The sequence below is a fragment of the Dasypus novemcinctus genome, chromosome 12, assembly GCF_030445035.2.
Source record: "Dasypus novemcinctus isolate mDasNov1 chromosome 12, mDasNov1.1.hap2, whole genome shotgun sequence".
NCBI lineage: Eukaryota > Metazoa > Chordata > Mammalia > Cingulata > Dasypodidae > Dasypus > Dasypus novemcinctus.
The window spans coordinates 12,468,288-12,487,510 of record NC_080684.1 but is presented as its reverse complement, the minus strand read 5'-3'; the positions used below and the strand labels follow the sequence as shown (position 1 = coordinate 12,487,510).

At 38.2% G+C, this 19,223-nt stretch overlaps 1 protein-coding gene across 4 annotated transcripts in view; it reads right to left on the bottom strand.

Moving 5' to 3' along the window:
* TMEM117 (transmembrane protein 117) overlaps positions 1-19,223 on the bottom strand; it is a 574,260-nt gene that overhangs the window by 204,728 nt on the left and 350,309 nt on the right. The window lies entirely within an intron of this gene.

Sequence of the window (19,223 nt, the reverse complement as noted above, 5' to 3'; positions counted from 1 at the left end):
TCAAAATCCTGCTGCTCATGCTTTCTAATACTTATAATTTTACCAAAGGGTAATTTTCTTTTAGCTTAAGATATTATTAAAAATTAGCGTTTATGTGCTTTTATCATGACTTATTCTTGGTTCCCCTTTGTAGTGGGTGCAGCACAGATGAAAGGAGGTGCAGAAGGGTTACCAATGAATAGTCAGATTTGAGGAAGATGAGACAAAACAGTTTAATTTAAAGTGTTCCTACTTTGTGGGTCCCTTGATTTACCATGATAGAAACCAGAAAAGTTTAAGATTGATAGAGAGATGTATAGATAAAAGATGTTTTTTCATGGATTGTGGTGGTTTGAAGCTGTATATATCCTGGAAAAACATGTTCTTAAATGTAATCCATTCCTTAAATTTAACCCATTGTAAGACCTTTTGACGAGGCTACTTCAGTTAAGGTGTGGTCCACCTCATTCACGACGGGCCTTGATCTATGACTGGAGTACTTTATAAGCAGAATGAAATTCAGACACAGAGACAGAGAAAGCCACAGAGCGCAAGAAACTGAAACAGAACTCAGAAGAGGTGCAAGAGTCCAGGAGGTATCATAATGTGCCCTCACATGTGACACAGAAACCAAATAAATCACTGGCATAATCTCCCAGAATACCATAGTTTTGGGGAGATGGCATCACCTTGATGATGCCTTGATATGGATGTTTTCCTGGCCTCAAAACTGTGCACAAATAAATTCCCATTGTTTAAGCCAACCCATTGCATAGTATTTGCCTGAGCAGCCAAGGAAACTAAATCAGGGACCAATAAGGGAAGTGTCACGAACATAGGATTACTGTTGATCCAATATGTGTATGTGTGTGCATGCATGTGCAAGTATATGCACACATGTGCTTGTTGCACATGGGTGTGCATGGGTATGTTCATGCATGAGTATGCACATAAGTACAAGAGTGCAGTCATGTGCATGCATGCCTGCAATGGGTGCTACATGTGCATGTATGTGTAAGATAGTTAGGCAGAGACTGGGGTAAACATGGAATAGGAATGAACTTGAAGGTCTTTCCTTTGAGGAGGAAGGGACGCTATGAGAGTTAGGGGATGGGTGGTAAGAATGTTTACCAAAAACAGAAGAGTACAGTAAACACACAACACAAAGTTAATAAGAGAGATCAAATCCCAGTAAGTCTTCATCTTCTGGAAGAGTCAAGCCACTGGCAGGGTGAGGCAGATCATGACACTTTTCAGGAGCTTCTCTTGGCATTTTTTCGGTTTCTTAGCCTACTGATCTGAATTACTGATTTTGTTAGAGGACCTCACAAGTCAGTCTACACAATCTGTAGTTTCCTGACTTATTTAATTAAGGTGAAACTTCACTGAGCATAGAGGTAGATAGGACTCTATGACTTGGGTGAAACCCATGGTTTGTAAAGAATTCAGTGCTTTGCATTAAAAATATGAGCAGCTCTAAGGTACACAGAAGAAAATAAATTATCAAAACTAGAACAGCAATCCATGAAATTGAAAACAGGAACTTAATAGAGAAAGTAAACAAGACCAAATTCTGGTTCTATGAAAAGATTAATAAAACTGATAAATGTCTATCCAGGCTAGCCAAGAAAAAATACAAATGATACAATTTACTAATATCGAAAATGAAAGTGAGGCCATCACTTCTGGCATTAAAAGTATAATAAAATATTATGGACAACTATGCCCACAAATTTAATAACTTGGATGAAATGGGCCAATTCCTTGAAGGATACAATCTTCCAAAAGTCACATAAGGAGAAATAGATCACCTTAATAGGCCTATATAAGTAAAAAAGAAAAACACAAAAAATCAAAACCCGAATCAATAATTAAAAACCTTCCCAAACGGAAAGTCCCAGGTTCAGATGGGGCTCTTTTTCTGATGAATTCTAGCAAATACTTAAGGATGAAATGAAATCAATTTTCTACAATCTCTTCCAGAAAACAGAAGAAGAAGGAGCACTTTCAAATTCATTATATGAGGCTAGTGTTACCCTAATACCAAAACCCAACTAAGACATTACAATAAAGAAAACTGAAAACCATTTTATCTCATAAACTAGATGCAAAAATCCTCAACAAAATATAGGCAAGTTGAATATCATAGTGTATAAAAAGAATTATGCAACACAGCCAAGAGGGAGTTGCTCAGGTATGCAAGGCTGGTTCAACATTCAAAAATCAGTTCATATAATCCACAAAATCAACAGGTTAAAGAAAAAAAAAGATCATGTGAATAGATCAGTTTGGAGTAAGTGTAGCTCAGTGGTTGTGTGCCTGCTTCCCATATATGAGGCCCTGGGTTCATTCCTGGTACTTCCTAAAAATAAAAAAAAAATTAAAAACTTCTCGGCCAACTAGGAATTGAGGAAGCAATTGAGAAGTACTATCTCAATTTGATGAAGAACATCAACAAAAATCTACAGGTAACACCATACTTAATGATGAAAAACTAGATGTTTCCCTCTAAGATTAGAAATGAGGCAAGCTTGTCTGTCCTCACGAACACTTTCAGTAAATCAACATTTACTGAAAATCTTAGTCAATGAAATAAGACAAGAAAAGGAAGTGAAAAACAGACAGATTGAGAAGGAAGAAATAAAACTGCCTTTGTTTCTTTGTTTACAAGATTATCTATGTGAAAAATCCCAAACAATAAACAACAACAAAAAATAAAAAACAACTTTCTAGAACTAAGTGATCATAGCATGGTTGGAGGATATAGGGTTAATTTATACAAAGTCTCTTTCTTTCACATAGACCAGGAATGCACACCTGGAATTTGAAAGTAAAAATACACCACCATTAACACTAGCACAAAAAAGGAATAATTAGGTATAAATCTAACCAAATATCTTCAAGATTCAATTGATCTTTGTCAAAGTAACAAAGGCAATTTGATGGAGAAAGGACAATCATTCAACAAACAGATATTATTGTTGAAACAACTAGAACACTAGATATCCATATGCAAAAAAAAGAATCTAGACATAGACACAGACATTTCACCATGAACAAAAATTAAAAATGGATGATAGGACTAAATGTAAAATGAAAAACTGTACGACTTCTGGAAGAGAGCCGAGGAGAAAATCTAGGTGACCTTGGGTCGGGTGAATTTTCAGATGTGACCCCAAAATCATGATTTCTGGAAGAAAAAATTTGGTAAGTTGAACATCATTAAAATAAAAAATGTCTACTCTGCAAAAGACACTGTTAATAGAATAAAAAGACAATTCGCAGACTTGGAGAAAATATTTGCAAAACAGACATCTGTCATAAGACTTAAATGCAAATATACAAAGAAATCATAAAACTCAACAATAAATAAAAATCTCAATTGAAAAAAGGACAAAAGATCTAAACAGACATACCACCAAAGAAGATATACAGATGGCAAATAAGCATATGAAACTATGCTTAATATCATGTGTTATTATGGAATTATGAATTAAAACACCAATGAGATACCACTACACACCTATTAGAATGGCTACAATACAAAACGCTGGTGAGAATACAGAGAAATAGGAACTCTCATTCATTGCTAGTGAGAATGCAAAAACAGTGGAGGCACTTTGGAAGATATTTGAGTTTACTACAAAGCTAAACATAGCTTTACTGTATAATCACACTTCTAGGTGTTTATCCAAATGAGTTGAAAACTTATGTCTAGGCATGGTGATGGGCACATGACATTACGCATTTGTCAAAACCCACAGAACTGTATAATACAAGAATGAACCTTGATGTAAACCTTAGTTAATAATAATGTATCAATATTTGTTCAATTACAACAAATATATTTACACCAATGCAAGATATTAATAAGAGGGGGAACTGTGTGGAAGTTGGAGAGAGGTATATCTGACCTCTGTATTTTCTGTGCAGTTTTTAAGTATATCTAAGCCTGTTCCAAAAAAATGAAGTCTATTAATAAAGACAAAAAATACAAACAAATGTTTAAGTAAATGGCATCTTCTTAGAGCAGTAAAAGAACCACTTCTGGAGAAATTAGAATATTCTTAACAGCCTTTGGTTTGAAACCACGTACAGAAAATAAGTAAATTTTAACTTGGGTTCATCAAACACACATACAAATGGAGGGATCTATTTCCAAATTATAATCTAGGTAGGAGCCACCATGAAGAAAGGAGGTATGAATTAAAGGGAACTTGATCCAATAGGAAAGGGCCACGTTGTCCGTAGAAACACTGGTGTTACAATGCTTGAATAAGAGGGACTGGTGTAAAGAAATTCATATGGCGTGGAGCTGAGGTCAAAACGGTGGTTAAGGGAGCAGATGTGGCTCAAGCAGTTGGGCACATGCCTCCCACAAGACATGCCCAGTTTCAGTTCCTGATGCCTTCAAAAGAAGATGAACAGACAACGAGCAGACACAATGAGCAGAGACAATGAGAAGATACAGCGAGCTGACAATGAGCAGATGAGGAAGCCATCTCCGGGGCAGGGGTAGAATGTATTAAAATTTAAAAAAGGTGGTTAAGGGAGGTGTTTGAAAGTCTTAGGGTATGACTTTTTACACAGGTGAACCCTTCATAGTTTTCAACATCATCCTGGATCCACAGCCACCATATTATATGATTTATAGTTGTAGCATTCTGGAAACATGTACGGTACATTTTAATCTTTGGTAATTCCTAGTTTCTAATTCTCTCAGGGTTCCTCTCTCAAGAGGCTTGTCTGATTTGGGACAGGGGAGGTAAGAACACAAGTTGGATATAAGAGAATTCCTTACCCCATGGAAGTGGGGGAAACCTGCCACAGAAGATTACTGGCAGTGAAAGAGGAACAGAGGGAGGATGAGAAGACCAGTAAGCAAGGATCTCATTCCCCTAACCCACTAGGGTCCATTTTAAAGGGGAGGCATGGCATGTCAAAATGGCCAGATAAATAGGAAGATAGATAAATAGGACAGCATTCAAGCACATCAGGCTTCACTGACTAGCCCAAGGGATGCAGCTGTCCTCTCCTTTAAATGAATGATTTCACTGCTTTGGGTCACTGGTGGGGGGATGTGGCTAAATACAAGAGAAGGCAACAACTCCACACACCCTGAATTAGTCAGCCGAAGTGGTGCTGATGCAAAGTACCAGAAATCTGTTGGCCTTCCTAATGGGTATTAATTTGGGGTAAAAGCTTACAGTCACAAGACCCTCAAGAGTCCAACTCAAGGCTGCTTTCTCACCAAAGTCAGTTGCCCCGTGTTGAAGCAAGATGGCCGCTGACCTCTGCCTGGTCTCTCAGGGCTTCCTCCATCAGTCTCAGGCCTTCTCAGCTCAGCTGCTCTGTTCTCTTCAGCTGTGAACTATCAGGTGAATGGCTCATCTCTCCCCAGGGTCCCGCAATCAAACGGGACAGCTCTTTCCCCTTCCGTGTGTCTTCTCAAGTGAGTGTCCATTTGGACAGGCTCACCAAGGGGTCAGGGACTCAATCTGAGGTGCGCCCTACTGACACGGTTGAATCAAAGCCCTAAGCTAATTTTACCAAGTAAACTTAAAACCTCTGAATTTAATTCAGTCAAACCATATCACACCCTGCAGAATAGGTTAGTTTACAAACATAATCTTTCTCTCTTTGGGATCAAACATCTCTCCCACTCCTCACTGATGGCACAAGTTTCTACAGATGATCCACCATTTCCTGCCCTCACCAAGTGGTTACAAATGTGCGGAGAGGGCAGAAGAGAGCGGGAATCAGGGACTGCTGGGCTTAAGGTGGTGACAGATGGAATCTGTAACCTGAAGCACAGGGCTCGGGCCGGTTACCCCTCAGCATCGCTGTGCTCAGGTAAGGACAAACCCACAACCCACAGTGGAAATCAGTCAAGGCACAGAGGATTTTCTCTTCACCACACAGAAAGGCTAGGAAGTCAAGGGGATGAGGTGGGGGAGCAGGGCATAAAAAACAGTATTTCCCCAAAAGAGACAGACTCATCCAAGTAAAAAGATTATTTAGACTTAGAGCCTCACAGACGTCATGAACTGTTTTTAAAAGGTTGTGTTGTTCCACCATACCCCACATCTTAGCAGCCCATTAGCAATATACAATTGGTTATAGATCACAAATATATCCTCTCTTCACATCTGCAATAGGTATATTTAACTTGAGAGGTCATTACACTGAGGTGGGAATAATAGTGGTTTTATTAAAAAGTCCATCTCAGAAGACAGTTAGAGCCACCTTCTAAGGCCAGCACTTACTGACCACGCAAAGGTTATGGTTTGTGGCAGCCTTGAGGCTTATGCAGAGGTGGGTGACGACAGAATCCCTGGCTAATAATGACTGCTGGCTACTCAACAATTTGGGGGAAGGCCCCTCAGATTATTAGAGGTGGGGAGAGATGGCCTTCTCTTCCCTCCCCATTTAATGAGGACACAGTATTTCAAAAACTGAGTCTAAACAGATATAAAATATTTACAAATAGCACCGCATTTCAGAGCTATATGGGGTCTTAACCTATTTTTTTTTTAAGATTTATTTTTATTTATTTCTCTCCCCTTCCCCCCTCCCCCAGTTGTCTGTTCTCTGTGTCTATTTGCTGTGTCTTTTTTGTCCGCTTCTATTGTCAGCAGCACGGGAATCTGTTTCTTTTTGTTGCGTCATCTTGTTGTGTCAGCTCTCCATGTGTGTGGTGCCATTCCTGGGCAGGCTGCGCTTTCTTTCACGCTGGGCGGCTCTCCTTATGGGGTGCACTCTTTGCATGTGGGGCTCCCCTATGCGGGGGACACCCCTGCGTGGCAGGGCACTCCTTGCGCGCATCAGCACTGCACATGGGCTGGCTCAACACGGGTCAAGGAGGCCCGGGGTTTGAACCGCGGACCTCCCATGTGTTAGACGGATGCCCTAACCACTGGGCCAAGTCCGCTTCCCTTAACCTCTTTTTAATTATGGGTCTCTTAGAAACTTTAATGAAACAACCAAACAAAAAAGATTAAACAAAGCCCTTGCAGTCTATCTGTTATGTCAGGTTAAGGGTTTATAAAATCAAGTCCTCAATTTATAGGTGACAAACCTGAGAACCAAAGAACTGAAATGATTTCTTCAAGGACACACAACTAGTTAATTTTAGCAAAAGCTCAGTTAAAATTTTGGTGTTTAGATTCCCATATTATTGCTCTTTATATTACACCTAGAGTGACCAGTGTTTTCAAACATGCTTATGAAAATTGCATTATGTAGATAGGAAATATTCTTATAAGATCTAATACAATAATTAGTGCAACTGGCAAACTGTTCCTGTGATCAGTATTCTATAATTTTTTTCATACGAAATAAACACTTGCTTTTAATTGAGGGAAAAAAAAAAGATCTAATACAAGTTTATTATAGAAGATGTGAGATATAAAAATCAGCTACAATCTACCATCCTCCAACATCCAAAAACTACACAGATGCTTGCCTTGTATCAGGTTTTAAGCCAGGCCCTGCGGAAATATTGAAAAAATAATAATACTGCTGCTGCCGTGATGGAGCTTGGAGTCTGGTGACAGAGACTAATATGTAACGGCAAGCAGGCAAATGTCTAATTGCAAATTGTGGTAAGTATTGTGAAGCAAAAGGACAAGGAGCTATGAGTGGGTCTAATGGTGGCCAGTTCTCCAGAAATTACCATTGCTAAACATTTTGCTATACTTCCTTATTGCACATATGCATGCAAAACCCCAAATATCTCCACAGCACATGAGCATGTGCATGTCATCACATCAGCTTCCTTATCTGAATTTTGGTGACACATTAATCTCTCATAATTTTTAATAAGATTCTTATTTTAGGATAGTTTTAGATTTGCAAAAAGTTCAAAGAAACTGTAGAGAGTTCCCACATACCCCTCACTTAGTTTCTCCTATTAACCTGGTACGTGGGCACATCTGTCATGAATAAGGAGTCAACATTGGTCTACTGATAATAAGTCAACTCCTTACTTTATTCAGAGTGCACTCGCTTTCTGTGAATGTCCTTTTTCTGTTCTAGGATCTCCTCCGGCACATGATTCATAGTTGTCATTAACCTTCTCTGGACTGTGACAGTTTCTCAGACTTCCCTTGTTTTTGATGAGGACTGGTCGGGTATTTTGTAGAATCTCCTCACTTTCGGTTTCTCTGATTTTTGCCCCATGGTTGGACTTGGGTTATGAGTTTTGGAGAGGAAGACTACAGAGGGAAAGGGCCATTCTCATCACAACGTAACAGGGGCACCTACCATCAACACGGCTTATCACTAATGGTGTGGAGCTGGACCACCTGGCCGCAGTCATGTTTATCAGGCTTCTCCCACTGTAAACTCGCTTTCTTGTCCCTTTGCATAATCTGCTTTTCAGAAGCAATTCAACATGCAATTCACACTTAGGTTAAGCGCCACCTTCTTGAGGGGAGTATCTACATAAATTACTTAGAATTCTCTATAGGGAGATTTGTCTCTTCTCCCCCATTTATTTATTCAATAATTTATTTATATATGTAGGGGCTCATGGGTGTTTCTTTAAAGTTATAATCCGATATAAAGTCATTGATTTTGTCTATCAAAGTATTTTGGCTTTGGCTATCTGGGGCATTTTCAGGTTGACCCTTGTGTCCATTTGACAAATCCCTATCATTTTGTTTTGAACCTTCTGGCATGACAAGATGATGCAGGCTCATCTTAAGTATTCTCTTCTCTAGACGTAGAATCAGTCACTTCTCCAAGTGGTTCCTTTTATTGAAGAATAATATTAAAAACCAAGATCTGGGCACTGGGTGTGCTCATTACTACTGCTGTGTCATTGCACCTAGCCTCTGTCAGCAGACAGGGCTAGAAATACATATTATCTATGTATCTACGTATCTATTATCTATCTATATTCAATAAATACATAATTTATATAGATACATATTCTAACACATATAAAACCATGTTTAAAATCATTTCTGTGCCTGCCTGTCTGTTTCTATTACGCTATATATGAATTCACACTGATGTCTTGGAGTCTAATCCTGTACCACATTGTTCATTCTAGCCTCCCCCTCTTGCTTATTTGTGACCTGTCTCACTATCCAATCATTGATCCATCTCAGCCTACATTTAAAGCAGGTTCAGAATTGTTTTATCTATATTTCTATGAGAAATACCTGTACTACAGTACAGTGTTTATGTCTAGTTTCCTCTATCTTTAGTCTTAAAGTTTCCAGTCAAAATACCATTTTCCAAAATTACTTAGATCAGCATCATGTTTTCTCCATTTCACTCAGTGAAGTTTTGTCATATATTTGTAATACCTTATTTTTTATCTCAGTCTGCATTCCTTCCTGGGATCTCCAGACCTCCTGGTTGATTTTTTAAAAATTTGCATACATTAAGATTCACACATTGTGCTGTAAAGTTCTATGGATCTTGAGAAATGCACAGTAGCACACATGAACCAATACAATGTTATACAGAGTACTATGACCATCTAAAAATAGTCTAGTCACACTCTTCCACCTCCCCAAGTCAAGTTCTGCCCCCCACCCTAAGCTTCTCACAGTCACTGATCTCTTTCTGTCCCTATTGACTTTGGTTTTTCCAGAATACTATATAAATGGTATCATGGTAAATACGTAGCCTTTTCAGTCTGGCTTCATTCATTTAGTAAAATGAATGTAAGATGCATCCATATGGTTAAGAGATTTGATAGTTTTTGTTTGTTTGTTTGTTTTTTATCTCTACCACAGTTTGTTTATCCATCCACCCATTCAAGAACATTTTAGTTCCTTCCAGTATGAGGAGACTATGAATAAAGCTGCTATCAACAATCATGTGCAGAGTTTTGTGTGCACATATTTTCAGATCCGTTGGTAAATGCCTAACAAAGCCATTGCTGGGTCATATGGTAAGTTGAACGATGTAGAGAGGACAGTGGGAAGACAGCAAAGTAGGAAGCTCCAAGAATTGATCCCTCCACCAGAATAGCCATTAAACTGGCAGGAACTGCCTGAATCAACAATTTTGAAATTCTGGTGTCTAGTAGAAATTTTGATGTCTAGTAGAAACGATGGAGCATCCAGGCAAGAGCCAGATTGAGAGGAAGAGGCTGGTAAATTGTGGTAAATACCAATGAACCTCACCCTCTGTACAGTGGCTACCACTCCCTACCCCCTGCCTCACAGCACACAGCAGTGGGGCCCACAGCTCTGGCCCCGGGGGCAGCCTGCTAGTGGCCGCGGACATAAAGATGTGGGTCCCCATGATCTGGAGAGTATAGTCAGATCACTGGTAATTGCTTTTGTTTTGTTTTTTTTAAAAGATTTATTTTTTATTTATTTCTCTTCCCTTCTCCCCCAACCCCCATCCCACCCCCTGTCTGTTCTCTGTGTCCATTTGCTGCGTGTTCTTCTTTGTCTGCTTCTGTAGTTGTCAGTGGCATGGAAATCTGTGTTTGTTTTTGTTGCATCATCTTGTGTGTCAGCTCTCCGTGTGGTAGGCAGATGCCCTATCCATTGGGCCAAGTCTGCTTCCCTGTGGTAATTGCTTTTGATCAGCTACTTTAGATCTCTGGGGTTGTCTCTAATGGTGGTCATTGTACTAACCTACCTCAGGCAAGAGTGACAGAGGAGTCATAAAGAAAATACACTGTCTCAAAACAATGGAAAAGAGTTAAAGGGCGGCAGTTAACTACATACATGGTGAATCAAGAAAACATAGCCTTAAAAACCACAGGAGACGTTGGCCCTTTGATCATCATTCCCAGTTCAGTGTGGAGTCAGCTTGCACACCTGCTGTGAGTCCCTGGCCTTGTTCTAGGTGGGGAAAGCTGACCTAGGAAACTTATCTTGGCTAGTACCTGCCTCATCCCCAAATTTGCCCTCTAGGCAAAGGGACACCTAAAGCAGTATAAAAAACAATTCAGTCAAACTGCCTGGAGCAAGGGATTACCTACTTTAAGCCATTCAATAGAGTATCTGGGAGAGGGAGAAAGTTCATTTCTTAAGGATTAGAGGTGGCATTCAAATTCCTGTAAACAGGGGAACACCTAAAGCCACTTCTAAGCATAAACACAGTAAAAGACACAGGCTCAGAAAAGACAGGGAGGACCTTGCACTTTGCATTTGCCTTGGGCTGATCTTCCTGATAGGAAGCTTGAACTCTGAAGGGGAGCACTGGACACCACAAAACCAATTTGCCAAGACTGTGAAAGGTGATGTTTGCATTGGTTTGTGTGGTTTTATTAGCTCCTTGTGCCCAGGGAAATGGTTGTTTCAACACTGTCTGTGTAGAAACTCAAGAAACGGGCAGCTCAGGGACTATATTCCAGAGTTAATACTTCAAAATATTAAAATGTACAGTACACAACAAAAGAATGAAAGACAAAGAAACATGAAATGATGGCACACCCAAAGAGAGAGGATAAAAGTCCAGAAAATATCAATGAAGAAGACCAGACTGTGGAAATATCAGACAAAGACAATGAAAAAAAAAAGAAAAGAAAAGGAAAGATCCCCAATGTGCTCAAAGAGATAAAGGAAAATAAAGAGCAAGAATTAAAGGATATTAGAAAAATGTGTGAACAATATGAGAATTTTATAAGGAACCATATAGAACTACTGGAATTGAAGACCACAATAACTGAAATGAAAAATTCCTTAGAGGGCTTCTACACCAGATTGGAGCTAGCAGAAGAAAATAGCCTAAGGATCTGTGAAACACCATCAAACATGCCAGTACACATTATGGGAGATGTAGAAAAAGAAGAGAGGGAAATAAGCAGAAGGAATACCCAAAGAAACAATGGCAGAAAACTCCCCAAACTTAGCAAAGGATGTGACTGTGCACATACAAGAAATCCAACAGAAACCAAACAGGATAAACTTGAAGAGAAATCTATCCAGGCATATAATAGTCAAATTGTCTAAGAACAAAGAGATAATTCTGAAAACTTCAAGATAAAAGCAACATCCTATGAACAAAGTAGTCCAAATTATATTAACTCCTGATTTCTCATCAGAAACCATGGGGGCTAGAAGGTAATGGGATGAAATACTCCAAGTGCTGAAAGAAAACAATTTCTAACCAAGAATTTTAAATCTGGTGAGACTGTCTTTTAAAAATTAAGGAGAGATTAAGACTTTCCCAGATGAACAAAAGCTGAAGGAGATCCTCACAACAAGACCTTCCCTATAGGCAATGCTAAGGGGAGTTCTTTAGACTAAAAGGAAAGAACTCTAGACAGTGGAATGAAGTGACAAAAGGAAATAAAGACTTCCAGTAAAGGTAACCATATGGGCAAATGTAAATGCCAGTGTTATTGTATTGTATTTTTTTGGTTTGTAACTCTACTTTTTACTTGTTTTACAGTCTCAAAAATGCAAATGAATAATTTTTAATGATAAACCAATAATTTTAGAAATACAATGTACAAAGATAGATTTTGTAACCAGTACATTAAAAAGTGGGGTGACAGAGGGGTATAAGAACAGAGTAGGCGCAGCAAACCCATTACTAGGTATATACCCAGAGGAAGTGAGAGCAAAGACATGAACAGACACCTGCACAGTGATGTTCACAGGGACGTTATTCACAATTGCCAAAAGTTGGAAACCACCCAGGGTGTCCATCAGCTGATGAATGAATAAACAAATTGTGGTATATACACATAATGGGATATTATGCAGTGGTAAGAAGAAATGAAGTTGTGAAACATATGACAACATGGATGAAACTGGAGGACATTATATAGAGTGATGCAAACCAGACACAAAAGGACAAAATACCTTATGATCACACTATTATGAACTAAACATATTATGTAAAATCATGGAATTAATAATTAGAATATAAGTCATCAGAAATTAGAATGAGGGTAGAGAATGGAAAGCTGAGGGTTAATGTGTGCAGACTTGGTAAAAAGGTTATTTGTAAATCTTTGGAAATAAATGGAAATGGTGAATGCACATCATACTGTTTGTAACTAGCAAAGCTTTTATATGGATATGACAGTGGTTTAAATTGAAAGTCTAAGGTCATGTATATTACTAGAAGGAAACCTAAAAACTGAAATATGGGACTATTTGAAATAGTAAAACACAAATTTGGGTGATATTGCATACATAAGATTGTTTTTACAAAATATAAATACAAATATACTAGAAAGAAGGAAAAAGAATAGCAGCTACGTACAGCAGGGGAAGCATAGAGAGATTGAGAGGTGATGAGTTTTGTTTGTTTTTATTATTATTATTGGAATAGTGAAAGTGCTCTAAGAATGACTGAAGTGATGAGTACACCAAATATGTGACTACATTGACTACTACTGATTGTAGACTTTGGATGGATTTATGCTTTATTAATATGTACCAATAAAATTGATTAGTTTAAAAATGTTTATTACAAAAAAAAAGAACAGAGTATATATATGCTATTGAAATTAAGTTGGTATCAAATCAAACATGATTGTTATAGATTTAGGATTTTAAATTTCAGCCCCATGGTGCCCACAAAGAAAATATATGAAAAATACATATGAAATAAATGAGAAGGGACTCAAAATAGTACAACAAAAAATCAAATCAATATTAAAATAGGAATTAACAGAAAAATTGATAGATGAAAATGGTATGACTTACAAAGACCATGTAGCAAATGGCAGAAGAAAGTCCTGCATTATCAGTAATTACTTTAAATGTAAATGCATTAAATTCTACAGTCAAAGGTAGACATTGGAGGAATGGGTAAAATGCATGACCAAATCATATGGTGCTTACAAAAGACATCTTAAATTAAAAGAGACAGTTAGGCTGGAAGTGAAAGGATGGGGGAAAAAATACCATGCACATAGTAAATAAAAGAGATCAGGAATATCTATGTTAATATCATATAAAAGATACTTTAAATCAAAAAGAGCTACAAGGGATAAAAGAGGTCAGTATATACTAATAAAAGGGTTGATTCAACAAAAAGACAATGATTATAAATATATATGCACTTAATGGCAGTCAAAATATATGAAGCAAATATTAACAAATTTGAAGGGAAAATAGACAGTTTACATTGATAGTAGAAAAGTTCAATACACCACTCTCAATAATGGATAGAATATCTTGTGAAAAGATCAATAAGGAAATATAAGACTTGAACAATACTATAAATCAACTAGACCCAAGAAAAATAAATAAAACACTCCACTCAACAGCAGAGGGATACACATTCTTCTCTAGTTCATGTGGGTCATTCTCCAGGATAGACCATCTTTTAGGACATAAAACAATTCTCAACAAATTAAAAAATATGGAAATCATATACTGTATCTTCTCTGACCACAATTGAATGAAACTAGTAATTAACAACAGAGATAGAACTGGAAGATTCACAAGTATGTAGAAGATAAACAGCACATTTTAAATAACCAAGGGGTCACAGAACAAATCACAAGGGATACTAGGAAATATTAATATCTTGCAGTGAATGAAAATGAAAGCACAGCATACCAAAATTTATGCAAGGCCGTGCTGAAAGAGACATTTATAGCTCTAAATGCTTACATTATAAAAGAAGATAATTCTTAAATCAGAGACCTAAAGTCACAACTGGAGGATCCAGGAAAAAAAAAGAGCAAATGAAACCCTAAGCGAGCAGAAGGAAGGACCTATCAAAAATGAAAGTGGAGGTAAATGAAATAGAAAATAAAAATGCTATAGAAAGGATCAACAAAACCAAAAGTTGGTTCTCTGAAAAGATCAACAAAATCAACAAACCCTTAGCTAGACTGACAAAGAAAAAATAGGACACACAAAACTAAAATCAGAAATGAAAGTGGGAACATTACTACTCACCCCACAGAAATAAAAAAGTATTATAAAGGATACCATGAACAACTCTACACCACAAATGAGATTAATCTAAATGAAATGGAGAAACTCCTAGAAGCACACAAACTACCTACAGATACTGAAGAAAAAACAGAAGCTGGGAAAGGGGGAAAAGGGTTTGATGATGGGTATACGGGAGTCCCCTATATTCTATATGTGACTTCACTGTGACCTAAACGTTTTGGAATACTTAAAAAAAAATGGATGTAGACACTGAGGAAGAAATGGAAGAGAATGCCTTGCCACTGTACATACAGAGCAATACCTATTACAGTGACGAAAAACAAAACGTGAAAAAAAGATCTTTTTATGACATTTTTCATTTTTTAATACCCCAATATATTTTTCACTTCATTTTAGTTTTTCTAAATTATTATGTATTCTATTTTGAATCTTTAAACCTATCATTACTATTTCATTTTCCTATTAACTGAATTTGGCAATATATTAGACTTCATTTTTTAAGAAGTTTTGGATCACAGAGTGGTTCAACTATGGCAGGAGAGGAGTACTGATGTGGAGTGTCACTGATGAGGGATGAATGGGTGGGAGCTCTCCAGGGCACGCATATAAAGTATATAGATATGTATGGATGTTTGTTGGGTATTGACATAGTGAGTAGAGTTTCACAGAACAACTGAAGGAGTTCTGAGTTCCCATTCCGCAGAACTCTGTCACACTCCCCAAATGGGGCAGCAACAATCCCCCAAGTGCAAGGGCAAAGTCCAGTGAAGAAGGATGGTCCAATGATGGGCCCTTATACTGATGACTATGTTTATGAGCCTGTGTGCTTGAAATTTCAACTAGGCCTAGAACTGCAGGGTGCCTGAGAGTTACCTCCATGTTGTTCAAATGTGGCCACTAAGACAAACCAGCATGTAAATGCATTACCTTCCCCCCAGTGTGGGACATGACTCCCAGGGATGAGCCTCCTTGGCACTGAGGGATTACTATCAAGCACCAGCTGGTAATGCAACTAGAAAACAAATTTGAATTAAAGGGGGAAATGGTAAAGACAAATGAGTTTATATGGCTAAGAGGCTTCAAAATGAGTCGAGATGTCATCAGAGGGATCGCACATCTCAGCAGGATCTCAGAGACAGTGAAAGTAGATAAAATCCCAGATAGTGGTACTCCCCTGAGGGCTCCTGAAGGCTATGGAGACACACAGGTCCTATGGTCATGGCAGATGGCTCTGGAGTTCAGTGCCTTGCCAGTGGGCCCTACTTTGGAATTTGTGCTCCTGAGTGTGTTAGAGTTGAACTCAGATGTGACCTCTCTACACATGCCTCTTCTGCTCCTTTTATTGAACCTGTGGTTGGCACTGGGGTTTGTGTATGCTCAAGAGACTGGAATCTCTGGACTGTCCATGTTCCAGCTGGGCCCTGAGTTTCAGCAGAGTTACAACACCTACTCTCTGATTCATTGGGCTTACCAGGTCAGCTAATAGGGAGGTGAGGAAGGCCAACCACCACACCACCACACCAGGGAACTGAGAAGAGTCTACAACTGCAAGCAGGAGAATCCCATCCATCAGTCACGTGGGATCTAAGCCCCCTCTCAACTTAGAGGTGGAGTAATATTGCCATCCCAGGGTCCTCAGGATGGAGGAATAAAATATGGATTAGAGTAGTAGACTTACTGGTATTCTACTATAGAATTATTGTGACTTTAGAAATGAAAGAAACTGTATCATTGATGTGGAGACAGTGGCCACAGGAGTTGCTGAAGGTAGGGAGAGGGAAGAAGAGATATGATATGGGGTTATTTTCAGGACTTGAATTTGAAGCAAAATTGATATTGCAGGGACCAGATGCAGGACATTATATATCCTGCCATAACCCACTGAATAGACTAGGAGAGAGTGTAAACTACAATGTAAACTATAATCCATGCTGTGTAGCAGTGCTCCAAAATGTATTTATCAAATGCAATGAATGTGCCACACTGCTGAAAGAGGTTATTAATGTGGGAGGAGTGGGGGTATATGGGAACCTCTTATATTTTTTAATGTAACATTTTGTGTGATCTATGTATCTTTTAAAAAAAGGTAGTAAAAAAGGAAAAAAAAATTATATCGAAGAGTAAGGGGTCCAAAACAACCAGAAAATCTTTAAAAAGTAGAATGAAGTTAGAGGTCTCACATATCCTCATTTATAAACTTAGTACAAAGCTACAGTGGTCAAACCAGCATGGTATTGGCACAAGGACAGAATTACATACCAAGAGAATTGAACGGAGAGCTCAGAAATCAACACTCACATTGGTTGGCTGATTGACTTTTTTTTTTTTTTAAGATACCTGAGGCTGGGGATTGAACCTGGGACCTCATATGTGGGTAGCCTGCACTCAACCACAGAGCCACATCAGCTTTCCTGAGTTGGTTTTATCATTTGTTTTGCTTGTTGTTTGTTTTTTTAGGAGGCACCAGGAACTGAATCTGGGACCTTTCATGTGGTAGGCAGGTACTCAACTGCTTGAGCCACATCTACTCCCCTGGCCCATTGATTTTTTATAAGGGTGCGAGGCCCACTCAATAGGGAAAGAATAGTCTCTTCAACAAACGGTGCTGGGAAAACTGGATATCCATATGCAAGAGAATGACAGTGGACCCCTACCTCACATCATATACAAAAAAATTAACTCAAAATGGATCAGAGACCTAAATATAAGAACCAGGACTGTAAAATTCTTCGAAGAAAACGTAGGAAAGCATCTTTAGGATCTTGGTTTAGGCAACAGTTTCTTAGACTTTCTATCCAAAGCAAAAGCAACTAAAGAAAATATAGTAATGGGACTTCATCAAAATTTAAAACTTTGTACATTAAAGGACTTCATCATGAAAGTAAAAGGACAGCTTACAGAATGGGAGAAAATATTTGGAAACCCCATGTTTTATAAGAGTTTAGTCTTATTTTTAAAAAATAAGTCTTATTTTTAAAAAATCCTACAACTCAACAACCAAAAGACAATCTAATTATAAAATGGGCAAAAGACTTGAACAGATAATTTTACAAAAAAAGATTAGTGATCAAAAAGCACACAAAAAGATGCTCAACATTTAACCATGTGGAAAATGCAAATGAAACTCACAGTGACATCCCATTTCGCACTCAATAAAATGTCTATTTAAAAAAAGGAAACTTACAAATTTTGGAGAGGACGTGGAGAAATAGAAACATTCATTCATTGTCGGTAGGAATGTAAAATGGTGTGGCTGCTGTGGAAAACAGTTTGGCAGTTCCTCAGAAAAGTAAATATAAAATCAATTTATGACCTGGCAATCCCACTCTTTTAGGTATATATCCCCAAAACTTGAAAGCAGGCACTTAAACCAATATTAGCACTCTGTTGTCCATAGCAGCATTATTCACAACTGCCAAAAGATTGAAGCAACTCAGGTGTTCATCAACAGATAAGTGGATAAATAGAGCATGGTATATATATGCAGTGGAATATTATTCAGCTGTGAAAAGGAATGAAGTTCTGATAAATGAAACAACCTAGATGAACCCTGAAGACATCATCTTGTGTGAAATAAGCCAGACACAAAAGGACAAATATTGTATGATCTCACACATGAAATAATTAGAATAAGTGAATTCACAGAGTCAGATATTAGACTACAGATTACCAGGGGCTGGAATGAGGGAAGAGAATGGGGAGTTAATTCTTAATTGGTGCAGAACATTGGAAATATAATTAACACCACTGAATTACATATCTGGATGCGGTTAATGGAGGACATTTTAGCTGATATATAGGTTCCTAAAACAAAATTTAAAAAAACAACAACATAGGAATTACAACATAAACTGCGAACCCTAATGTAAACTATGGACTATAGCTAATAGTACATTATAATAATATTCTTATCACTAGTAACATAGAATAATGCAAAATGTTAAAACTGGGAGCAGTTTTACAGGAACTCCGTATTTTGCGCATGACTGTTTGAAAACCTATAACTTGCTTAATTTTTAAGTTTAGCTTTATAAGAACTGACAAATTATCTTCCAAATGGCCATGCAAGTTTTCATAGCCAATGTTGCACTGCATCTTCTCCAACATCTGGTACTGTTTTTCCAATTGTATTCCTTTTTATATGAGTGAAATGTGCCTTCCATAACTTTGTTACCCTCATTCCCCCAAAATTTCTCCGGTTATTTCTGGAAGTCTTTAGAACGCTCTACTCACTATTCAAGAATAAGGTGACCCAAGTTCCGCCTCTTCAGCCTATTTGTTCTCCCCAGCACTCGAGGAAAGCACCTCGGCACACGCCCCCCGTGCTCTGTGCACTCTTCGCCGCTCTGTGCACTCTTTGCCGCCCTGTCCAGGAAGCTGCTTCCCGGCATGCTGGCA